This window comes from Puma concolor, chromosome A2, assembly GCF_028749965.1.
Source record: "Puma concolor isolate L17-30 chromosome A2, mPumCon1.1.hap2, whole genome shotgun sequence".
NCBI lineage: Eukaryota > Metazoa > Chordata > Mammalia > Carnivora > Felidae > Puma > Puma concolor.
The window spans coordinates 96107564-96133825 of record NC_141668.1 but is presented as its reverse complement, the minus strand read 5'-3'; the positions used below and the strand labels follow the sequence as shown (position 1 = coordinate 96133825).

The window sequence follows — 26262 nt, the reverse complement described above, 5'->3', positions numbered from 1 at the left end:
ACTACCACCAGAGTCTTCTGTTTCCAAAGCCCCAGGCAGCCTCTCCAGGGCCCCGGGGTCAAAGCAAGACCAGGCATGGGTTACCTCGATGGTTCTCCAAACACGAGAACCAAATCACCTGGGAATTTGTTACAAGTGCAATTTTGCACGCCCCCCCCCCCCCCCCCCCCCCCCCCGCCATGGTTCTGGAGACTCTGGAGTGGGCCCCAGCAGCCTGTGCTTTCACAGGCCTCCTCAGGGGGCGCCAAAGCTTGAGAAGCACTGCGGGTGCTACCTCAACCAGACCCTAAAACGTAATGGCACCCTCAGTATCCAGATTCTCCACCGCTGAGCAAAGCCATCAGTTGGAGGAATCTGGGGAGGGGGAACGTTGCAGGAGGTTGGAGGGGTGGGCGAGGGCAAGCTTGTTTCTAAACCTTTCCCTCTAGTCAAGCATAAGCCAGAGCTTGGGACTGGCCTATTTTTTTCCTGCTTCTCTGAATGGTCACACTGTCCATATTTCTACCCTTCTCCCCAGGAAGTTTATCAGATGTCAGATAAACTTTATCAGAGCCGGCCTGGTTCTCAGCCCCGCCCTTCCTTCCCACAGGCCATCTGGGTGCCGCTGACCTTCAGAGCCAGCCGCAGCAACTCGAGTCCTGGCACGCTGTCCCTGAGAGAGAAGTCTGGAAGGAGAGCCAGAGCCAGCCCACCCTCCGGGAACTACACATCCTCTCCTTCATCTGTCTGCCTGGGTTCTACTGCTGGCTCACACTTTCTCCTTTTTCCAATCAGGCTGTTTGGCTCTTGAAAGCTGAGAATTCCCTGCCTCCCACATGGAGATAGCTGATACCTTGCCTTGTCTGCAGACCAGGCTCCAATAGCTCCTTTGTGACAGCTTTCCTGGTACCCACCCCGCCTCCTTTCCAGGAAAAGTGAGCCAGCTCTCCCTCTGGGCTCCTGTGGCATCTGGGGCTCACCTCCTAGCATTTACCTCACCCTATTCTAAGTCTGTTTACCCCCCTTGAAATCCTTTTCAGATTCCCAGTATCTATGCCTATTCCTGGCCCAAAGGAGGATGTCAGTAAACGTTCAGTGGAACGGGTTCGATGTTCCACGTGCTAGCTGGAACGACTGATTTCCTCTGAACCACAGGCTGGGACCAGTGTACCATGCTTTCTGCATCTGGGTTCCTAGAATGTGGAGGTGGGGGGTGGGGTGCTCAGACAAATGAGGGTGAGCAAGGCGTACAGGTGAGCCAGAATGTGCATCGTTGCCTTCTGGGTCTTTCCCGTATGAGGCTGAACAATTGAGACCCCCGCCCCCCACACGCTCCCCATTCCTTTTGCCCTTTGGGAACCGGCACAGTGTCCCTGGGCTCTCTCCAAACTCAGGCTTCCAAGTCTTGCTAACTGTGGAGTAAGAGACCCCAGGCGGGTTCTCAATAAGGAAATATGTACTTCGTCCCCTGTATTGGGGCACTTTGGAGAGAGGAAGGGGCAGTATTAGCAGTGACGCCAGGACAAAGGCACAAATGGGGACGTGTTGCAGGCAACCCGGTTGATGAGCCATGTGGCTGCTTGGTCTGCTGGCTTCAGCAGCTGGGTTTGGCTGGGCTGGGCTGGGCTCAGGGGGGAGCTGGACCGGGAGCTGAGAAAGGGGTCTTAGGGCTGAGGCAGACAGCATTTTCCCATGGAAACTAGTGCCAAATTTTGAACTGGGGGCAGGCCAGCTTAGGAAGAAAATTAGGGCTGCCTGGGTGGCTCAGTCAGTTGGGTGTCTGACCCTTGATCTCAGCTCGGGTCACAATCTCACGGTTCGTGAGCTCACGGTTCACTGCACTGACAGCCTGGAGCCTGCTTGGGATGCTCTCTCTACCGTTGTCTCTGCCTCCCTCTTCTTTCTCAGCGGGCTACCCTGCAATACCCCTTCCCTCATTTCCCAGATGCTCAGGGACCCCAGGAAGTCACCCAACCTAACTATAACCCCAAACCTGCCTAGCTCTTCGGTTAGCACTTTCACACTTAATCTCTTTGGGGCCACACGGTGGCTTCCTGGTGGGAGGTGGTATGGAATGACTGGGTGTCTGTCCCAGAAACACAGGACCCAGCAGAGTGTGAATAAAAGGAATTCTGTGTATATAAACATACACTCTCCCACCCTGGGCAGTCTTTTACATGATTAACCAGAATGCTTGCCATTTACTACCTTACTGCATCAAGTTCAAGGGTGAAGTTATTCCCACCACAAAAGGATTCCCCATATTTCAAAAGGGTCCTTTTAAGAAGCAGCTCCTCTTGGGGCGCCTGGGTGGCTCAGTCATCTAAGTGTCTGACTCTTGATTTCAGCTCAGGTTCATGAGATCAAGTCCCGAGACAGGCTCTGTGCTGACAGGCTCTGTGCTGAGCCTGCTTGGGAATCTCTCTCCCTTTCTCTCTGTCCCTCCCCTGCTCACACCCTCTCTCTCTCTCTCTCTCTCTCTCGCTCTCAAAATAAATAAACTTTAAAAAAACAGCAGATTGTCATGTTTACACTTACAGATTGTTAAATGCTTAACAGAAGGAGAAACCAAAGGCGCCTGTGTGGCTCAGTCGGTTAAGCAACCGACTCTTAATTTCGACTCAGGTTACCATGTCACAGTGGTGAAACCGAGCTCTAAGTCTACACCCAGCATGGAGCCTGCTTAAGATTCTCTCCATCTCCCCCTGCCCCGCTCCCCAGAGCGCTGCTCTCTCTTTCCCTCTCTCTCTCAGAAACACACAAAAGCAAAAAAAGGAGAAACCAAAAGCTGAAGTATTCCAACCTGCCACTTATTAAACATAAATAAAAATTCAGATAAATTTAACCTGCCATTATTAAAGCAGTGTTTTTATATGTTTATCTCTTAAATGGTCAATTCGCCAATAATGTTTTTTACTTTACTAGGAAGTAAGCTAAAATGCCAGATGTTCAGGTCAGCTCTAACCCAGGGAGAGTTAGGTGACTGGCCCTCCTTCACACGTAGAAGGAGGCTGACCCGGGACTCCGACTCAGTCTCCCCAGGCTCACCCCACCTCCTGGCGAGGGCTGCCTGACTACCGAATTCCAGCCTCCAGCCCTTTGTACCCTTGGTGCCCTGGCCACTTCCTTGGGTTTTTTCTGGTGAGCCAGAGTTGGAAGAACATAGGGTCAGCAGAGGACCCTGCTTCCCCATTCACAACTGGAGACTCATTTCAGGACGCACCTCTTCCTCACTACATCTGGGCCTTTCTCTGAATGTGCGCAGCTCCTTTCCACCTCAGGGCCTTTTCCCAGGTATGGAAAGTTCTTGTCCTTACTGGATTATCGGTGGAATCTCTCCCTGTATGGAAACTGAAAACCTCGTATGTGCTTTTGACCATCACCTTTCTGGTTTATGACTCTCCTCGGCACTTAGTATCTGGCATTTAATAAGTACTCGTGAAATGACCCAGTCTTTAGATATGCCCTGTCAGTTGCAGTAGAAGCTTCTGCAGCGACCGCCCAACTGGGGAAGCTTCCAACACCACCATGCAGTTTGGGACTGCTATGGAATTCTGAGTTATCTTTGTACCACCATGAAATTAAAAGACAAGGGGACACATTATTAAGTCACCATGAACATTCTAAATAATTGTTTACAAACAAAAGAGACAAGTAAAATTTTTGAAAGATACTGAATTTCTGAAGAGTCCTCACTTATTTCCTCTGCAGAGCATCATTTAAAGACCTCCCTGCCGGAAGATACTGTTTACAAGGGCAATCAAAGAGGGGCACCTGGGTAGCTCAGTGGGTTAAGCGTCCAACTTCAGCTTGGGTCATGATGTCACAGTTCGTGAGTCCGAGCCCCACATCGGGCTCTGTGCTGACAGACAGCTCAGAGCCTGGAGTCTTGCTTCACATTCTGTGTCTCCCTCTCTCTCTGCCCCTCCCCTGCTCCCACTCTGTCTCTGTCTCTGTCTCATTGTCAAAAATAAGCATTAAAAAAAAAAAGGCAACTGAAGATATAAGCTACTAAGGAATAAACTTAAAAATAAAGGTGTCCAGGGGCTCCTGAGTGGCTCAGTCGGTTAAGCATTCGACTTCAGCTCAGGTCATGATCTCGTGATTCGTGAGTTCACGCCCCGAGTAGGGCTCTGTGCTGACAGCTTGGAGCCTGGAGTCTGTTTCAGATTCTGTGTCTCCTTCTCTCTCTGCCCCTTGACCCCTCACACACACACTCTGTCTCTCTTTAAAATAAATAAACATTAAAAAAAAAAAAAAAGATTTGGGCACTCAGCTGATCGAGGAGGCACTCAGAGGCCCCTGGTTGCTCATATTTTTCTATTTCTTGACTTGCATGGTATTTATACAAATGTGTTCCCTTTGAGATATTTGATCAAACTGTCCACTTATAATGTGGGCACTTCCTGCATACAAAATATACTTTAATCTAAAACTTTGTCTTTTACGAATTATGTGCATTTCCTTTGACCTTGCAATTTGACATTTATGACTTATCCCCCTAAGGAAACAATAATAAAAACACCCAAAGATGTACAAAAAAAGACATTGAAGCACTATTTATAAAAAATAAAAATTAGAAACAATCTAACTGTCTAATGATAGGGGAACCAGATGAATAATTTAGAAGACATGCCTATACTGAGATACTATCCAGCCAGCTGTAAATGACACAGATCTACATTTATTGGCCTAGAAAAAAGCTCACTACAAAGGCTCAGATGACGAAAGCTGGTAGATATACTGATATTTTCAGATATGACACTAAAGTGTTTTCTGCAGTAACTTTGAATGGAGGATTATTTGATTGTGTTTGTATTTGCTTCAATGTACTTTCTACCTTTTCTATAAAATCCATGTCTTTAAAAAGATATTTACTCATTTTATTCATATTAAGACAGCCCAAGTAGACTACTTGCCTCTCCTAAGAACGTAGACTCTGTGTATTGATCCAGAATGGTGTTCCAGGCCCAACCACATATTAGCCATGCTACTTTTGAGGTGTTGGCTCAACTTAAGAGCTTCCTTTTCCGGACCCACAAAAATGAAGATAATTGTGTTTAGAGGATTTTAAATATTCCAGTATACATAAAGCATTTATCATTGGCTGACTCACGAAAGACACTGATAAATGTCACTGCCCTGCTTCTGCTGTGTTCAAGGCACTTGATATCAGAATTTTTATTTTAGATACAATAATACTTTCAACAGAGGCTCCGTGTTCCAGGGGATTAGAAAATAGCCCACAGGGGAGCCTGGGTGGCTCAGTTGGTTAAGTGTCCAGCTTCGGCTCAGGGGTTCGTGGATTCGAGCTCTCAGCACAGAGCTTACTTCAGATCCTCTGTCTCCCTCTCTCTCTGCCGCTCTCCAGCTTGTGCTCTCTCTCTCTCTCTCTCAAAAATAAACATTAAAAAAAAAGAATAGGGGTGCCTGGGTAGCTCAGTGGGTTGAGTGTCCAGCTCGTGTTTTCTGTTCAGGTCATGATCTCACAGTTTGTGGATTTGAGCCCAGCATTGGGCTCCGTCTGGCAGCCTGGGATTCTCCTGGGATTCTCCAACAATCCTGCTTGGGATTCTCTCTCTCCCTCTCTGCCCCTCCTCACTTGCTCTGTCTCTCGCTCAAAAATAAATAGATTAACTTAAGAAGAAAAGAAAAGCAAATGTTTAAAAAAAAAAGAATAAACTTTTTAAAAAAAGAAAGTAGCCTACAGTCTCTTTTGTTCTTATGAATTGTTTTTGTTTTGTTTTTTTCACTTTGTGTCAGCAGTTTTTGATCAAAATTGTTGACAGTTCCTGGGCCTTATGCCATGAGGAGGGCAAAATTAATGCAGTTGTTGGGTGAGGGCAGAACATTCTTGTTTATCCCCGTCAACGGGTGGAGTTGCTACGCTTGTGCTCCAAGTTTGATATCAGAAGGGTCAGCAGCCCAAAGGACTTGGAAATAGCTCTGGCAACACCACAGACTTGAGCCAGCAGAGGTCAGAGTCCCCAGAGAAGAGCAGCCGGGTTTCTTGACCGCATCTCTCCATCCAGGATCCATAACCCAGTGACCTCACGCAGACAGAGTGTGGCACACCCAACTGTCCCTGGCTCTGAAGCGTCAGCCTCCTAAGTGTCTTGTTCCCAATAATTGAAACCAGGAGGCCAGGCCACAGGCATAAGCACAGCATTTGGGCGGTACAGGGAGACCCAAGGGCCCTCCCAAATGTCACTCTGTGCCCCCACATGATAAGAGGTGCCTTCTCAAACATGACAAGTCCTGGTACAACCCCAATGTCTTACTGATGTCCCAAAGGAGACAAATGCAGTGATCAGAAGCTTGCCAGAACATGAAGCATGTTAGAAGATGAAAACTACATACCGTATGAAACAGAAGTTCATTTATGCTGTGACAGTGTACACATGGAGAGTTTTTCATTAAGATAGGAACCAGAACCAAGTCAACTGTGACACCTTCCTGTTACGAGACCACCCCGGTGGGGGAGGAGAGGTGTGCGAATAATCCTATTTCATCCACTGAAACAGCTACCCCATTTCCTCACCTCTCCCAACAACAATAACCCCAGCTAAGACTTACGTCCCTCTTACACTTTGTTACACTGACTCGTTTACTCCCCATGATTACTTAGCAGGTGGGCAGCTTTCAGGTGACAACACTGAGGTCATCAACTGATGAGAGTGGGCCACACAAACAATCCTTCTCGTGCCCCTTTCAGCCACGTTTGTGGTCGGGCTGAAGACCAGTCTCCCCCAGCCAGGGCTCTTGATCAGATCAGAGCTGCCTGAACTTCATCCACCCCCGAGATGGCTTCCTGCCACCAGTCAAGATTGGTGACACTGGGGTGCCTGTGGCTGTCTGGGGCTGCCATCACTGAGACTGCCGGACAGACTCCCAATCCCAGTGACGGGCCACCCGGGTGGAGTCTCACTTCATTGTCCCACTGAGGCTGCTTCTACTAGTTTGGCAGGAGGGGAGGCTGCTGATGCCTCAGATCAAACAGTGATCTTCAGTTTTGGGGGCTGCCCATTGGAAGTGCGTGGGGAACATTTAAGAATGCATTAGCCAGCGGCACCTGGGTGGCTTAGTCAGTTAACTCTCTGACTTCGGCTCAGGTCATGATCTCATGGCTCATGAGTTCGAGGCCTTGCATCGGGCTCGCGGCTGTCGCACGGAGCCCACTTAGGATCCTCTGTCCCCCCTGTCTCTGCCCCTCCCCTGCTTGTGCGCTCTCTCTCTCTCAAAAAAAAAAAAAAAAAAAAAAAAAAAGTCCATTGGCCAGCCACACTGTGGACTAATTGCACAAGAATCCCTGGGGGCAGGGCCCAGATATCAGTATTTTTTAAAACTCCCAGGTGAGCTACAGTTGGAATCCACTGTTAGCTGTCACTGACTAAAAAGGGGAAGACCAGACCTCCTTGACAATGGTCTTGGGACTAAACTGTTAGAAAAGCCAATACAGGACTATGATCCGGCCTCCCTTCTTTTCAATTTGTGTATTCAAAGTATAAAACTTCTAAATGGGCTGGGTTTCACATTATTCCTTCAAACTAGGAAGGCCTGAATAGAAGAGCCCTCAGGCTAGACCAGAAAGAACAGTCACAGAAAGACCTTTTTTTTTTTCCTCTTCAAATTTTAAGTAATCTCCACACCCAGTGTGGGGCTCGAACTAATGAGCCTGAGATCAAGAATCAAAAGCTCCTCTGACTGAGCCAGCCAAGTGCCCCCCCAGAATGACCATTTTTAAACAAATATTTATTGAGTATCTACTCTCTGCCAGATACTGTGCTTGATACTAGCAAAGACAGGCAAACAGACAGGCAATTACAGTTCAGTATGATATCTATGATGGAGAGGAATACTACAAAACTCTAGAATAAAGACAAAATTTTGTCAGAAAAAATCCAGATGATAAAGGATATCGATTTCATTCAGGCTATGGCATTAGGAGTAGTCCCCAGATGTGATGGTTGGAGTATCTAGGCAGGGCGGTTTTGCCTTGGACTTCTGTAGGGAGGAGCAGACAGGTTACAGGTGTGGGGGACTTACGCTTGGGATTGTTTTTGCATTTAGGGGACGTCTCAGTCAGCGAAACAGGAAATGTTTATCTTTGAGTCCAGCTAGTTTCAAGGGGACAGTTTTTTTTTTTTAATTAAAAACAATTTTTTTTTTAACGTTTATTCACCTTTGAAAGACAAAGGCAGACAGAGCATGAGCTGGGAAAGGGCAGAGGAGAGGGAGACACAGAATCCAAAGCAGGCTCCAGGCTCTGAGCTGTCAGCACAGAGCCTGATGTGGGGCTCAAACTCATGAACTGTGAGATCATGACCTGAGCAGAAAGTCGGACGCTCAACTGACTGAGCCACCCAGGTGCTCCGGGGACAGTTGTAAGCTAATCACTCATGAGACAAAGAACAGGATACCGGCCAAAGGCAAAAGGTCTATGTCTGGCCTTGTCACTCTTAATCAAGATTTTGTGTATGTCTACACATGCTTTTTTCTTCTCTCTTTCTTTAGCTGGTAAAATTTCAAATACATGCAAAGATAGAGGGAATAGTATGATGAATTCTCAAATAGCAATTGTCCAATTTCATCAAGTATCAAAATTTGGCCAATCTTGATCATTTATCCGTCTTTACTTCTGTTATTTCAACATATTTCAAGACAAATTCTAGACATTGTGTCACTTCACTCCTTACATACTTTGATGCTAACCTGTAAATTGTATTTAGCCAATTCCTGGGGTTTAGGAAGGCTTCCTAGAAGAAGCAACATCTAAGCTGAGATGTGAAGGGCAGGTAACAAATAGCCTGGTGAAAATGTAGGTGGCGGAGCTGAATCAACGAGCAGGATATGTTCTCCACAGAGAGAGGAGCATGTGCTAAGACTTTGAGGTACATTTTGAGGACAAAGGGATCCATGAGTGAAGTCATATGATATTTGTCTTTCTCTGACTGACTAATTTCACTTAGCATAATACCCTCCAGTTCCATCCACGAAGTTGCAAATGGCAAGATTTCATTCTTTTTGATTGCTGAATAATACTCCATTGTATATATATACCACATCTTCTTTATCCATCCATCCTTTGATGGACATTTGAGCTCTTTCCATACTTTGGCTGTTGTTGATAGTGCTGCTATAAACATGGGGGTGCATGTGTCCCTTCGAAACAGCACACCTATATCCCTTGGATAGATACCTAGTAGTGCAATTGCTGGGTTGTAAGGTAGTTCTACTTTTAATTTTTTGAGGAACCTCCATACTGTTTTCCAGATTGGCTGCACCAGCTTGCATTACCACCAACAGTGCAAAAGAGATCCTCTTTCTCCGCATCCTCGCGAAATCTGTTGTTGCCTGAGTTGTTAATTTTAGCCATTCTGACAGGTATAAGGTGGTATCTCATTGTGGGTTTGATTTGTATTTCCCTGATGATGAGTGATGTGGAGCATTTTTTCATGTGTCAGTTGGCCATCTGGATATCTTCCTTGGAGAAGTGTCTATTCATGTCTTTTGCCCATTCCTTCACTGGATTATTTGTTTTTTGGGTGTTGAATTTGATTAAGTTCTTTATAGATTTTTGGATACTAACCCTTTATCTGATATGTCATTTGCATATGTCTTCTCCCATTCTGTCAGTTGCCTTTTAGTTTTGCTGATTGTTTCCTTTGCTGGGCAGAAGCTTTTTATTTTGATGAAGTCCCAGTAGTTCATTTTTGCTTTTGTTTTCCTTGCCTCCAGAGACATGTTGAGTAAGAAGTTGCTGTGGCCAAGATCAAAGCCTTGCCCGTTTTCCCCTTGAGGATTTTGATGGCTTCCTGACTTACATTGAGGTCTTTCATCCATTTTGAGTTTATTTTTGTGTATGGTGTAACAAAGTGGTCCAGGTTCATTTTTCTGCATGTCACTGTCCAGTTTTCCCAGCATCACTTGCTGAAGAGACTGTCTTCATTCCATTGGATATTCTTTCCTGCTTTGCCAAAGAGGAGTTGGCCATATGTTTGTGGGTCCATTTTTGTGTTCTCTATTCTGTTCCATTGAGCTGAGTGTCTATTCTTGTGCCAGTACCATACTGTCTTGATGATTACAGCTTTGTAGTATAGCTTTAAGTCCAGGATTGTGATGCCTCCTGCTTTGGTTTTCTTTTTCAAGATTGCTTTGGCTATTTGAGGTCTTTCTGGTTCCATACAAATTTTAGGATTATTTGTTATAGCTCTGTGAAGAATGCTGGTCTTATTTTGATAAGGATTGCATTGAATATGTAGATTGCTTTGGGAAGTATCGACATTTTAACAGTATTTGTTCTTCCTATCCAGGAGCATGGAATCTTTCTCCATTTCTTTGTGTCTTCTTCAATTTCCTTCATAAGCTTTCTTTAGTTTTCAGTGTACATAGATTTTTCACCTCTTTGGTTAGATTTATTCCTAGGTATTTTATGGTTTTTGGTATAATTGTAAATGGGATCGATTCCTTGATTTCTCTTTCTGTTGCTTCATTTTTGGTAAATAGGAATGCAACCGATTTCTGTGCATTGATTTTTATATCCTGCAACATTGCTGAATTCATGATTCAGTTCTAGCAGTTTTTTGGTGGAATCTTTTGGGTTTTCCATATAGAGTATCATGTCATCTGAGAAGAGCGAAAGTTTGACCTCTTCCTGGCTGATTTGGATGCCTTTTATTTCTTTGTGCTGTCTGATTACAGAGGCTAGGACTTCCAATACTATGTTGAATAACAGTGGCAAGAATGGACATCCCTGTCTTGTTCCTGACCTTAGGGGGAAAGTTCTCAGTTTTTCCCCTTGAGGATGATATTAGTGTTGGGTCGTTCATATATGGCTTTTATGATCTCTAGGTATTATCCTTCTATTCCTACTTTCTTGAGGGTTTTTATCAAGAAAGGATGCTGTATTTTGTCTAATGCTTTCTCTGCATCTACTGAGAGGATCATATGGTTCTTGTCCTTTCTTTTATTGATGTGACGAATCACGTTAATTGTTTTGCAGATATTGAACCAGCCCTGCATCCCAGGTATAAATCCCACTTGGTCGTGGTGAATAATTTTTTTTATGTATTGTTGGGTCCAGTTGGCTAATATCTTGTTGGGGATTTTCGCATCCATGTTCATCAGGGAAATTGGTATATAGTTCTAGGTCCACATTCTTGAATGGAAGAATGAGGACATTGCACAGTACACAGTTGAGTCCACAGGTCAGGAGGGAGATGAGCTGGCAACAGAGATTTGGGAACAGTCTGCAGACATGTACTTGAGAGGGAAAGTGAGCTTAGGCCAGTAACCAGAGGGATGCCAATATTTAAGTGCCCGGCAGAGAAGTCACATTACACCTTGGTATCATTTCCTTAAGCTTCATGATCGCATTCGTTCATTATTTTTCTGGCACCCAACTGTGCTCCTATAGTAAAAACTACAAAACTGTTAATTATGGCAAAGGCTGTGGCCTTGTCCATGGGGATAGTGAGGACAGGAGGAATCTACAAGATAGTAGCAGGTTGGGCTAGTGCAGGGGATAGTAAAGTGATCAGGATGAGGGAGAAGCAAACAGAGTCCTAAGAATTACAGAAATGGCGGGGTGGGGTGGTGGGGAGAAGCACAGGAAGCCAGATTAGCCAAAGAGGGACAGAGTTAACAGAATAAGCATGAGACCCAATACAGAATATGCATTTAACAAAAATCCATTTTATTTTTTTTTAATTTTAATTTTTTTTTTTTTTTTTTATTTTTGAGAGAGCGAGCACAAGTGGGGAAGGGGCAGAGAGAGAGGGAGACACAGAATCCGAAGCAGGCTCCAGGCCCTTTGTTAGCACAGAACCCAAGGCCCAGGAAAGGTGGGGGAAGGGGGGGGTTGCGGAGGGAGGGAAGGGGGCAGGGAAGGGGGCCTGGAACTCACGAACTGTGAGATGATAACCTGAGCTGAAGTCGGACACTCAACCGCCTGAGCCACCCAGATGCTCCAAAAATTCATTTTACTAAAAATTAATTTAAAACACTATAATGACCATTTATTAAGTGCCATGTGCTTGATATCTTTTCTCCATGATTTCACGTGATTCTGGGGACACTCCACTGAATCGCTTTTCAGCCCCCGAATGAGGAAATGGAGGCTCTGAAAGATCACCCAGTGTCTTGCTGGTTAGAAACGCTGGAAATGACCTATGTTCTGACTCAGCCACTTGTCAAATTGGGACCTGGGGCAAGTCCCTTCATCCTGACACCTGGCAGTTGAGAGACCCCCAGCTTGGAACCACAGGCCCAGAGGGGCTCTAATGCCCCTGCACTCCCGCTCTGCAAGCCAAACCTCAATATCCCTATTTTACAGATGAGGAAACTGAGGCCAGAGACAATGCCAGGTCTAGAATCCAGTCTCCTCTAGTTAATAAGAACCTCTAATTTTGAAGCTGCAGCTGCTTTTGGGCCATTGTGGACAGTCCCTTCTCTCCGGATCCACACAGGAAAAACATGCCCAGAGGAGATGCCACTGTGAGACAGACAAAGCTGGAGACCAGCACATTCGCGGTCCCGCTGGAGGCTGGATGCCCGCCTCCCCCACCGCGCTTCCCTTCTGCGGTGGTGCGGCGGAGCCAGAGCGGGGAAGATCCGGTTTCCGGTTTTCAGACACTGTGGGCGTAGCCGCCTCTGCCGGGGGGATCCCGACTCCTAGAGCAGGCCGGGGAGGTCCAAGTTGGTTCCTCCCTTGCTGCCAGGCTGCAGTCGCCACGGAGACCGCCTCCCAGGACTCCGGGGACCACAGCTCCCCTCCTTCCCACGCAAGGGGGAGAGGAAATTTCAACCAATGAGATAGCGGGATTCCTGTGACGTCGCCGGTAGCTGGGTGAGTGTTGGCCGAGAGCAGAGCCCCGCGGAGATTGGAGCCTCTGGGCAGGGGTTGGGAAGGATGGTGCGGGATGAGGAGTAAAATGGGAGTCCAAGAGTCACAGGTTACTCTCCTGCTGGGTGTCCCACAGGCACTCCTCTCGTGTTCGCCCCAGATGCACCTGCCCCCCCCGCCCCACTGCTCCTCCTGCCTTGGGTTTCCACGCCGGTGGCCGTCGGGTGGGGGAGGATGGGAGAGGAGCACGGTCAGAGAAGCCCTCGCTAAGAAATCCGGTTGCTGACTTTTGATTCCGCCTGGAAAGGCTGAATGGGGTTCAGGTAGCAACGGGAGGTAAGGGTGGGAGGACTTTTCTTGATAGGGAGGGTGGAGGAGGGACACAGAAGTCTGGACACAGAAGTCTACTCAGCTAACTGAGGTGTACATGGGGGAGGGAAGGGATTGGCCGGAGCCTAGTCATATGAAGCCTGTCTCCACTTCCTCCTGCTGGAGGTGGCCAGCAGACAGTGGAAAATGTGGGTCTGTAAGCCGCAGAGGCCAGAGTGGACATTCCTATGTGACAGGCATCTCCTCACTGGTATTTGTGGTTGGGGTGAGGAAGGGGGGTGTCTTTGTCAACCATTCGTTGGGCCCAGAAGGTTCTGGGGCTGTTCCTTAGAAGACTGGCTCAAACCAGAACCTGGCTCAACCCAGCTTGGAGAGGGTCCCTGGAGGGAAGTCAATCATTCCTCCACCCCTCCCTTTCTCAGTAGATGTTAAGGGCCAGCTGTGAGGCAGGCCTTGTTCCAAGAACTGGGGATACAGTAATGCATAAGACCACAAAGTTCCTGCCCTCAAGGAGGTAATATTCTAGGGCACATTCGAACCTGCTGGAAAGACTCTAATACCTAGACTCTGCTCTATAAGTGATCGTTGTACTGAACATAGTGAAGAGATCATGACCAGACGTGGCCCTATTTTTTTTTTAATTTCAGCTTTGTTGAGGTATAATCAACATATACAATTTTAAGATATTTGAAGTGTACATTTCAGTGATTTGATATACGTATTCGTGGAAGGATTCCCCCATTAATTAATTAACATATTCACCACTCTTTCTTTCTCTTTCTTTCTTTCTTTCTTTCATGAAAGAACATTTACAGTTTACTCTCCTAGCAAATTTCGATTATACAATACAGTATTTTCAACTGTAGTCACCATGTTTTATTTATTTTTTTTTAAATTTTTTTTTCAACGTTTTTATTTATTTTTGGGACAGAGAGAGACAGAGCATGAACGGGGGAGGGGCAGAGAGAGAGGGAGACACAGAATCGGAAACAGGCTCCAGGCTCCGAGCCATCAGCCCAGAGCCTGACGCGGGGCTCGAACTCACGGACCGCGAGATCGTGACCTGGCTGAAGCCGGACGCCCAACCGACTGCGCCACCCAGGCGCCCCAGTCACCATGTTTTATATTAGGTCCTCAGAACTTACTCATAGCTTATCTTATGGCTGAAAGTTTATACCCCTTTACCAGCCTCTCCCTCTTTCCCCCACATCCCAGCCCCTGGCAACCAATTTTCTACTCTGTTTCTATGAGTTTGACTTTTTTTTTTTTTTAAGATTCCACCTATAGGGGCACCTGGGTGGCTCAGTTGGTTGAGCATCCAATGACTCTTGATTTTGGCTCAGGTCATGGTCCCAGAGTTGTGGGATTGAACCCCACATCAGGATCCATGGGCTTGGGAGTCTCTCTCTCTCTCTCTCTCCCCCTCTCCCCGACTCACATGCTTTCTCTCTCTCTCTCTCTCTAAAAAAAAATAATAAAAATTAAATATTCCACATATAAGTGATACCATGCAGTATGTGTTTTTCACTGTCTGGGTTTTCACTAAGGAGTATACCCTTTCTTGATGGCATCCTGGCCATATCCTGAAAACTGCCTTTCCCTAGAGCTAAGGACAGAGCCTCAAGGCCACATCTCCAGGTCCCTGGCTAGTATCCATCCCCTCCACCCAGTATGTTCTCTCCCCTTTGGTCAAATCAGAGGATTCACCTAGGAAGAACAGGGCCTGTGTTCAAACCTCATCCCTACCCTGAGCTGCAGTCTCAGGAAGGAGTAAGAGGGGTATGGTGTCAAGGTTCGAGGGACTTGGGACTGGCCAAGGACAAACATATGATCATGAGAGGCAGTAGCACACAAGTTTTAACAAGGTTGTTCTCGAACAGGATTACATTCCAGAGCAAGTCTCTGACAGCATGAGACATAAGAAGTTTAAAGCCAGCAAATGAGAGGGATCCTTCCCATCCAGAAGGGGGGCGGGGATGTGGGATGCAGAGAGGGGCTTACATGTTCAGCAACATGGTGGGGAGTGTCTGGGTCAAAGAGCAGCTTGGGGTCTTATAACTGTCAGGCTCTATCTTGTCTCTGGCTCACAGATATGGGGTGAGCTGTGTCTTCCAAAGTATGCAAAGCAGACAGACTCTAAATGGCTAAAAATCTGCTTGTTTGAGTTACTTTTTAAATAAGAGGGTGTCTGGGGCACCTGGGTGGCTCAGTCGGTTGAGCGTCCGACTTCGGCTCAGGTCATGATCTTGTGGTTCTTGAGTTCGAGCCCCACGTCGGGCTCTGTGCTGACAGCTCAGAGCCTGGAGCCTGCTTCCCATTCTGTGTCTCCCTCTCTCTCTGCCCCTCCCCCACTCATGCTCTGTCTCTCTCTGTCTCAAAAATAAATAAACATTAAAAAAATTTTAAATAAAATAAAATAAGAGGGTGTGTAAAAACTTGAGTTTTGTGCTGGTGGGCTCTTGAGCTAAGGGGTCTCAGCCCGCAGTGAAGAAATGAACGACCTAGGGACCCATACACGAAGGCCATCTTTTGCTCATTTACGGAACACATGGACCAAAGGAAGACAGAAAGTTCTGCTGATGGCCTTCCTTCTGCGTGTGACCTTGTCTCAGGATCCTCTCAAAGAGTAAGCGAAGGCATCTCATTGCAGATATTTTCCACCCTCGGAGGCCTCCTAAGCCTGCTATTCGAGGTCCTTCAAGATCCGGCCCCTGCTGGCTCCTTCGCCAGCCACTAAGAATTGTAATGACACAGTGAGGAGATAGTCTCCTTAGAATACAGCTTTCCTCACATCATAATCCCACTTGAAAGCCACATCTGTCTCCAGCATCACATGTTGTCTTCTCCCAGTGTCCGTGTCTCTCTCTCTTCTTACAAGGACATCAGTCATATTGGATTAGGGCCCACCCTTAATGACTTCATCTTAAACTGATTACATCTGCAAAGATCTTATTTCCAAATGAGGTCATACTCACAGGTATGGGGGTTAGGACTTCAGCGTATCTTTGTGAGGGACATAATTCAACCCATAACACCAGGTGAGTAACTTCCTGTGAAATGAATGTGATAGAAATATATGGGAGCTTCCATAGACCTTTCTTAGGAAACAGCATGTGGGTTCCCTTTGTCTTTTCGCTGTCTCTTCCTCGATCCTGTTGCCCAGAACTGGAAATCTGATGTTGAGGCCTTGGGAGACAAAGCAACAACATGGAGGTACCCGGGTTCTTCACAATGTGGAGCACGCTTCTAGCCCTGGATGACCAACCCGGACTTTTACGTTAATGAGAAATAAGTTTTAGTGTTCGCGTTGATATACTAAAAATCATAACTAAAATTGGAAACCATGCAAAGATTAGCATGGCCCCTGAGCCAAGATGACATATGCAAATTCATGAAGGGTTTCATATTTTTATGGATAGATCTAGACAGTATAATGCTAAGTGAAATAAGCCAGTTAGGGAAAGACAAATACCATCTGATTTCACTCATATGTGGAATTTAAGAACAAAACAAGTGAACGAGGGATGGGGGTGGGAAGAGAGACCAAAAAACCCAGAATCTTAACTGTAGAGAACAAACTGGTGGTTAGCAGAGGAGGGAGGTGGGGGGCTGGAGGAAACAGGTGGTGGGGATGAAGGAGGGCACCTTCAGTGATGACCACTGGGTGATGTATGCAAGTGCAGAATCACTAGATTGTACACCTGAAACGAATATAACATTGTGTGTGAACTGTATTGGAATTAAAACAATTTGTTTAAAGATAAAGGAAATTTCAAAGTGTATAAATCCCTTATTGTGGAGTTTCTACCCGGTGCGGCAAAACCCAGTTCTCATTAAGACACTTTGTGCCATCCTGGACTTGGGACTTCCCCATGGGGTTTGGTTTCCCCTCGGAGTTACCAAGGGGAGGTAGCAAACTTCTCTGGGGATTCTATCATGTCCTCCCCTTCTCTGGGACACTCACCGGTGCCTAATCTTGTTCTGATATTTTTCTCCCTTCCTCAACTCAGAGGGTCTCCTAAGGCAGGGAAAAATTATTACCTTACAGCCATCCAAATCTGTGACTTCTGTCATAAACTGCCGGCCCCGAGTCCCTTAGGGCTTTGACTTTTGAAACTCAAAGGCTTTATCTCTCATCCTGTTGTCCCAAGGATGTAATCTGAAAGTCAGAAATCCAGAATGGACATTTTTTTGTGTTGCTGTACTCCTTCTTTCTCTGGGGTTGTGAGCCCAGAATGCTATGCCAATGCCCTATTAGGGGAAAGGTCAAAAGGCCCAGGAATGACCAGGAATGAAGACATGTTTGCTAATTTATCAAACAGGACCCTGCCACATGAGCATTCTCCTATATGTGGTGTCAGAAAATGCCAGTGCTAGAAAATGTCTTTAAGAATCTTCCTCAAGTGAGCACGAGCCCCACGTCAGGTAAAAAATCACGAGCCCCAGGTGAGCCCCACTTCTCTCTGTCTCTCTCTCTGCCCCTCACTCACTTGTGCCCTTTCTCTCTCTCTCTCTCTCAAAAAAAAAAAAAGACTCTTCTCCAAAAGAAGAGTTCTGGGTTCAAATAAGTTTGAGAAACAGAGCTTTTTACCAGGCAAATATACACTGTGAAGTAGATAGAGTGCAGTACAGTAAAACCGTGGTTTGCGAGCATAATTCGTTCCGGAAACATGCTTGTGATCCAAAGCACTTGTGTATCAAAGCAAATTCCAAGCACCTTCGGCTCAGTTGTGATCCCGTGACCTTCGGCGACACGTACTACTCGTATTGCGAGACACCGCTCCTTCATCAAACTGAAATTTATTAGAAACGTTTGCTCGTCTTGCGGAACACTCGCAGAACAGTTACTCGCAATCCAAGGTTTTACTGTCACTCCTAAATGTATCTTTCTTTTCAGAACGATTTACAACACACCAAAGCACACGAGAGTTGTAAGATGCATCTCTACTAAGGTTATACGGGTGTGTTGTCTGGGAAGAAACATGAGCTGGTACAAACGGTGGCCTCTGGGGAGCCAAGGTGGGAAGTAGACTTCCTTCTCACTGTACCACTTTTGGTATTTGGGGTTTATGCTTTCTATGTGTAAGTGTTACCCAATGACCCATCACAGCCACTAACTCAGGAAATGAGCAGGTGAGCCCTGGTGCTGGCAAGCTGAACTGCCCTGTCCTGGAGAACCCAGGGAGCTGGACACATAGCTCCTGGCTGGGTTTGCCAACCCTGTTGCTGACCAAACTCGGATAAGCCTGTCACAAGAGAAGCCAATAACTCAAGAGACAAGGGTTTGGAAAAGAGAAAGAGAGAGAGATTTCAGGTGCTGGGAGCAGGGGGAGGTGCAAGAGAGCAGGCAGAGAGAAAGTGACCACAGTGGGGGATGGTAGTGTGTGTTCAGCATGGGATCGTAGGCAGGGGTGGGGACGTGGAGGGTGTGGTCTTCTAGGCATTCCGTTGCTATCAGGGCTTTCCTGACACGGCAGTTGGAATGTTCTGGTCACTGCAAAACATCTTCTTCAATGCCTCAAGAAAGTGCAATAAGAAATAAGAACAATGGGTTGCAGTTAGAGCATGAGTTAAGTGGTCCTGTCTACTTCTGGCTTTAACAGCTGGGGTTTATAGTTGAGCAAGAGGGCTTGCTAACACGTACATTAAAATAGATAAAATAGGTGTGCCTGGGTGGCTCAGTCAGTTAAGTGTCTGACTTCGGCTCAGGTCATGATCTCACGGTTTGTGGGTTCGAGCCCTGCGTCGGGCTCTGTGCTGACAGCTCAGAGCCTGGAGCCTGTTTCGGATTCTGTGTCTCCTCCTCTCTCTGCCCCACCCCCCATGCTCATGCTCTGTCTCTCTCTGTCTCTCAATAATAAATAAACGTTAAAAATTTTTTTAAAAATAATAAATAAATAAAATAGATAAAATAAACTGGTGGAAGCTTAGATAAGCCCCAAACTGGATATCGAGTTGACATCATGTTTAAGCAAACCCTCCTCGGGACTGATGGGTGCTGCTCTCTACTGAAGGTCATCGTCAGAAACATCCCTCAGAAGCTCATCACTGAGCCTGATGTAAGAATGACATTGAGGATGCTATGAAATAGGAAAGCAAGGAAAACAAAAACATCTGATTTAACTGCTCTGGATATAGAACATGTTTTCAGAGCTCTAACGTGTAGTCAGAATTGAGACCCACTGGCTTCAAGAGGGAACTTCAAGAGGCCTGTATCCACAAGCCAGTTCTCTTGTTTTGGGCAAAGCACTAGGCAGGGGATATTCAAGAGTAAGACTCAGTCTCTGTCTTCACATGGCTCCTGGAGCGGGAAGTCGCTCTGCTTCTTATCAGAGATGCTTCTGGAGAGAGCTGCTCCCCACACCCCACCACTCCCAGCTTCATTACCTAAGAGCTGGGGCTGAACTGAGAAGGGTTTGCTCAGAGAGAGCTGAACTGAGATATTGTGTCAGCCTTGGAACCCTGAGGACAAGTGGCCCTTCCAGGCCCTTTGGGAGAATTCCACATTCCAGATCACACATTGCAGGCCTAGGAAATAGAGGAGGGGTACCTAGGCTTGTATAGCAGCTGGTCCAAATTTGCCCTAGAAAAGCCTTATTGATCACCAGCCCTCGAATGAATGAACAAACGAACTATATATTTTTTGCGATCCTGATTCAGAGTCACAACATTTTTAAAACTCTAACAATGGATAAATCATCATTTCTCAGGAGAGAGAGCATTCTGATTTTGGAAAATTCAATTTTATCTTAAAACTTTTATCCTGAAATGATTATGGGCTCGCAGGACACTGTAAAATTAGTACAGAGAGTCCCGTGTACCCTTCACCTCACTCCCCCCCACTAGTGATATCCTATTTGGCTGTAGTATAGTTTCTTTTTTTAAATTTTTTTTTCAACGTTTATTTATTTTTGGGACAGAGAGAGACAGAGCATGAACGGGGGAGGGGCAGAGAGAGGGGAGACACAGAATCAGAAACAGGCTCCAGGCTCTGAGCCATCAGCCCAGAGCCTGACGCGGGGCTCGAACTCACGGACCGCGAGATCGCGACCTGGCTGAAGTCGGACGCTTACCCGACTGTGCCACCCAGGCGCCCCTGTAGTATAGTTTCAAAACCAGGACATTGACCTTGGCATATTACTGTTCTTATTCAGTTTTCCATCACTTCTTTTTTAATCTGAATTCATTTGTGTATGCAACTTGTATAGACCATATAATTCATTCATTTAAAGTGTACAGTTCAATGGTTTTTATTTTTTTTTAATTTTTTTTTAACGTTTATTTATTTTTGAGACAGAAAGAGACAGAGCATGAACGGGGGAGGGGCAGAGAGAGAGGGAGACACAGAATCTGAAGCAGGCTCCAGGCTCCGAGCCATCAGCCCAGAGCCCGACGCGGGGCTCGAACTCACGGACCGCGAGATCGTGACCCGAGCTGAAGTCGGACGCTTAACCGACTGAGCCACCCAGGCGCCCCATCAATGGTTTTTTTTTTTTTTTTTTAATTTTTTTTTTTTTAACGTTTATTTATTTTTGAGACAGAGAGAGACAGTGCATGAACGGGGGAGGGTCAGAGAGAGGGAGACACAGAATCTGAAACAGGCTCCAGGCTCTGAGCTGTCAGCACAGAGCCCGACGCGGGGCTCGAACTCACGGACCCCGAGATCATGACCTGAGCCGAAGTCCGCCGCTTAACCGACTGAGCCACCCAGGCGCCCCTCAATGGTTTTTAATATATTAAAAGAGTTCTACAACGATCACCACAGTCAAGGTAAAGCCTTTTGTCACCCCAAAAAGAAACTTTCTACCAATCAGCACTTATCCCTTATTTCTCCCAAACCCTCAGCTCCAAGCAACTACTGATCACTGATCTGCTTTCTGTCCATAGAGATCTGCCTGTTCTGGACATTTCATACAAAAGAAATCATATCATACTTATAATCATATAATTTTAGCCCTTTGTAATCTGGCTTCTTGAGCTGAGGATAATTTCATCAAGGTTCATCCATGCTGCAGTGGGCATCAGTACTTTATTCATTTTTATTGCTGAATAATATTCCATGGAATGGATATAGCACCTTTGTTTATCCACTTATCAGTTGTTTCCACTTTTGGCTATTATGAATTGGTTGCATTGATTGGCTATTTTATTGATTGAATTGATTGGCTACTATGAATTGATTGAATTGATTGGTTATTATGAATCGATTGGTTGTTTCCACTTTTGGCTATTAAGAACAATGTTACTATGAACATTTACATACAAGTGTTTGTGTGGATATACGTTTTCATTTTTTTCAGCTATTTCATCTAGGAGTGGAATTGCCAGATTATATGGTCACTCTATGTTTAATCTTTTCAGGACCCGCCAAACTGTTTTCCAAAGCAGCTATACTATTTTACGTTCTCACCAGCAGTGTATGAGGGTTCTAATTTCTCTACATCTTCACCAACACTTGTTATTATGTCTTTTTGATTATAGCCATCCTGGTGGGTGTGAAGTAGGATCTTATGGTGTTTTTTTTTTTTTTAAGATTTTATGTTTAAGTAATCTCTACACTTAATGTGAGGCTTGAGCCCATGACACTGGGATCAAAAATTGCACGCCCCACCCACTGAGCCAGCCAGGTGCCCCTCATTGTGGTTTTGATTTTAATTTCTCTAGTGACTAAAGACATTGAGTACCTTTCATTTGCTTAATGACCATTTGCATATCTTCTTTGGAAGAAATGTCTGCTTGGATCCTTTGTCCATTTTTAAATTGGGTCATTCATTTTTTTATTGTTATGTTGTATGAGTTTTTCATATAATCTAGGTACAAGTCCCTTAAATATACGATTTGCAAATATCTTCTTCCATTCTTTATGCTTTCCTGGTGGTATTCTTTGAAGCACAAAAGATTTTAATTTTGATGAAGTTCAATTTATCTATATACTTTTCTATTGTCGTATATGTTTTTTGTCTTATAGCTTTAGAAGCCTTTGCCTAATCCAAGGTTATGAAGATTTATGTCTGTATTTTCTTCTAAGACTTTTGTTGTTTTAGCTCTTATGTTTAGGTCATTGATCCATTTCAAGTTAATGTTTTTGTATGGTATGAACAAAGAGTTCAATTTCATTCTTTTGTATGTAGATATCCAGTTGTCCCAGCACTATTTCGTTGAAAAACTGTTCTTTCCCTTTGATTTGTCTTGGCACCCTTGTCCAAAATAGATTGACTGTAAGCGATTCTTCATTCTATTCCATTGGTCGATTTGTCTATTCTTATGCCTACCACACAGTCTTGATTACACTAGCTTTGTAATACATTTTAAAATCAGGACTTTGGGGGTGCCTGGGTGGTTCAGTGGGTTGAACATTCAACTCTTGATTTCAGCTCAGGTCATGATCCCGGGGTCATGGCATGTAGCCCGCGTTGGGTTCCACACTAAGCATGGAGCATGCTTGGGATTCTCTCTGTCTCTGCCCCTCTCTCCACCCCTCTCTCCTGCTCCCATGCTCTTTCTCTCTCTCCCTCTCTAAAGAAATCAATAATAAAATAAAATAAAATAAAATAAAATAAAATAAAATAAAATAAAATCAAATCAGGACTTTGTTCTTTTTGCAAGATTGTTTTGGCTATTCTGAATTTTTTGAATTTACATATGAATATTAGAATCACTTCCTGCAAAAAAATCAGGGATTTTGATAACGATTTCATTGAATATGTGGATCATTTTAGAAAGTACTGCATCTTAGCAATATTAAATCTTCTAATCCATGAACACAGGATGTCTTTTCATTTATTTAGTTTGTATTTAATTTCTTCCAACATTTTTTTTTAAGTTTTCAGACCATACATTTTGCATTTCTTTTGTTAAGTTTATCCGTAAGTATTTTACTCTTTTGACACTATTGTAAATGAAATTGTTGTTCTTATTTTCAGTTTCAGATTGTTCGTTGCTAGTATATAGAAATACAACCGATTTTTGCATATTGATGTTGTATTCTCAACCTTGCTGAACTTATTAGTTGTAATAGTTTTCAGTGGATCCTTCTGGATTTTCTATATACAAAATCATGTCATCTGCAGATAGATTTTTTCCATGCATTTGAATTGAATTGAATTGAATTGAATTGAATTGAATTGAAAGTTTATTTATTTTGAGAGAGAGAGAGAATGTGAGAGGGGTAGAGAGAGAATCCCAAGCAGGCTCTGCATTGTCTGTTCGGGGCTCGAACCCACAAACCATCAGATCATGACCTGAGCCGAGTCAGCCATTTACCCGACAGAGCCACCCAGGGATCACTTCCATGCATTTTTAAAATAGACTTTATTTTTTAGAGCAGTTTTAGGTCCAAAATTAAGAGACGTATACTTCCTGCCCCTACAGGTGCATAGCCTCCTTCATTACCAACAATCCCCACAAGAGCGGTACATTTATTACCATTGATGAAGCTACATTGATGCATCATTATGACCCAGAATCCAGAGTTTACATTAGGTTTCACTCGTGGTGTCGTACATTCTATGGGTTTGAACAAATTTATAATGATATGTATCCATCACTATGGTATCATACAGAATATTTTCATTGCCCTAAAAATCATCTGTGCTCTGCCTGTTCATTCACCCCTCCTCTCTAAACCCTGGCAACCACTGATCTTTTAACTATTTTTTACCTCTTCCAGAGTGTCATGTAGTTGGAATTATACAATATGTACTCTTTCCAGGTTGGCTTCTTTCACTTAGTAGTGTTCATTCAAGCCTCCTCCAGGCTCATTTTTCTTTAGAACCGAATACTCCACTATTGGAGGTGCCACAGTTTATGTATCCATTCCCCTATCAAAGGACATCATGGTTGCTTCCAAGTTTTGGCAATTAAAAATTAACCTGCTGTGAGGCACCTGGGTGGCTCAGTCAGTCTGACTTTGGCTCAGCTCCTGATCTCATGGCTCGTGAGTTTGAGCTCCGCATCGGGCTCTGTGCTGTCAGTTTGGAGTCTGGAGCTTGCTTCACTTTCTGTGTCTCCCTCTCTCCGTGCCCCTCCCCTGCTCATGCTCTGTCTCTCTCTCTCTCAAAAATAAATAAACATTAAAAATAAATAAATAAATAAATAAATAAATAAATAAATAAAGCTGCTGTGGGACACCTAGGTGGCTCAGTCGGTTAAGTGTCCAACTCTTGGTTTTGGCTCAGGTCATGATCTCACAGTTCGTGAGTTCAGGCCCCACAAAGGGCTCTGCAGGGCTCTGTGCTGATAGCATGGAACGTGCTTGGGATTCTCTTTCTCCCTGTCTCTGCCCTCCTCCCCCCACATCTCTCTCAAAATGAACACATAAACCTAAAAATAAAAATAAAGCTATCGTAAACATCCAAGTGCAGGTTTTGGTGTGGATGTAAGTTTTCAGCTTCTCTGGGTATATACCAAGGAACACAATTGTTGGATTGCATGGCATGAGGATAGTTAGATTTGTAAGAACCACCAAACTGTCTTTCAAAGTGGTTGTTCTCCCCCTCCCACAGGGGACCTCTGATGGGCAAAGAGAGCTAAGCCTGCCCCTCCCACCCCTGTGCACCTTGCGGATCCACCCCAGCTAATACACCAGATCCCATCGAAGCAGCACCACAAGCCTGGCAGTGTGCAAGTAGCCCAGACAGGGGCCACACCACTCCACAGTGAGTCCTGCCCCTGGGAGAGGGGAAGAGAAGGTACACACCAGTCTGACTGTGGCCCCAGCGGTGGGCTGGGGGCAGATATCGGGTCTGACTGCGGCCCCACCCACCAACACAAGTTACTCCAGACAGCACAGGGGAAGTGCCCTGAAGTTTGAAGCCACCCTAGGGACTACCCAAAATGACGAAACGGAAGAACTCTCCTCAAGAGAAACTCCAGGAAGTAGTGACAGCTAACGAACGGATCAAAAACGATTTAAGCCATATAACAGAACAAGAATTTAGAATAATAGTTATAAAATTAATCGCTGGGCTCAAAGTGGCTGTTCCGTTTTGCATTTGCAGCAGTGAATGAGGGTTCTTTCTGTTCCCCATCCTCACCAGCACTTGGTGTTGTCAATGTGCCAGATGTTGGCCACTCTAATAGGCGGGTAGTGGTAGCTCCTTGGTTTAACTTGCATTTCCTTGGTGACATACACGTCGTGCAGCATCTTTTCATATCCTTATTTGCCATCTGTATGTCTTCTGTGGTGAGGTGTCCGTTAAGGTCTCTGGCCCATTTTGTAACTGAATTGTTTTCTTATTTTTTTAAAAATGTTTGTTTATTTATTTATTTTTGAGAAAAAGAGAGAGAGAGTGAGCAGGGGAGGGGCAGAGAGAGGGGGAGAATTCCAAGCAGGCTCCAAGCTGTCAACACAGAGCCGATGCAGGGAACTATGAGAACATGACCGGAGCTGAAATCAAGAGTCAGACACTTAACCCGAATGGACCACCCCGGTGCCCCTGTTTTCTTATTGTTAAATGTTAAGTGTTCTTTGCATGTTTTTGGATAACAATCTTTTAACAGATGTGCCTTTTGGAAGTATTTTCTCCCCGTCTGTGGCTTATCTTTTCATTATCTTGACAGTGTCTTTAATTTGCATTTTCTTAATGGCTAATGATGATGAACATCTTTTCATGTGTTTATTTGCCATCTAGTGTAATACCTGTTTACGTCTCTTGTCCGTTTCCTAATTGGGGTTTGTGTGTTACTGTTGAGCTTTGAGAATTCTTTATATATTCTTGATACAAGGCCTTTGTTGAATATGTGTGATCATATGCTTTAAAGATTAATTTCAGTTATGTAAGTAGTACCTGAATGCATTTCTTATTTATTTATTAAAAAAAATTTTTTAGGGGCGCCTGAGTGGCTAAGTTGGTTAAGCATCCGACTTCAGCTCAGGTCACGATCTCACGGTCTGAGTTCGAGCCCCGCGTCGGGCTCTGGGCTGACGGCTCGGAGCCTGGTGCCTGCTTCCAATTCTGTGTCTCCCTCTCTCTCTGCCCCTCCCCCGTTCATGCTCTGTCTCTCTCTGTCTCAAAAATAAATAAACATTAAAAAAAAAAATTAAAAAAAATTTTTTAATGTTTGTTTATTTTTGAGAGAGAGAGAGAGAGAGAGAGAGACAGAGTGTG

The 26262-nt window shown here is 45.0% G+C and overlaps 1 non-coding gene across 1 annotated transcript; it reads left to right on the top strand.

Annotated features, from left to right (window-relative positions):
- The first annotated feature begins 16462 nt into the window (after positions 1-16462).
- LOC112867084 (U6 spliceosomal RNA) lies at positions 16463-16564 on the top strand. Its single transcript, XR_003224153.1, has one exon. It is a non-coding gene; the product is annotated as a U6 spliceosomal RNA (small nuclear RNA).
- Positions 16565-26262: the final 9698 nt, after the last annotated feature.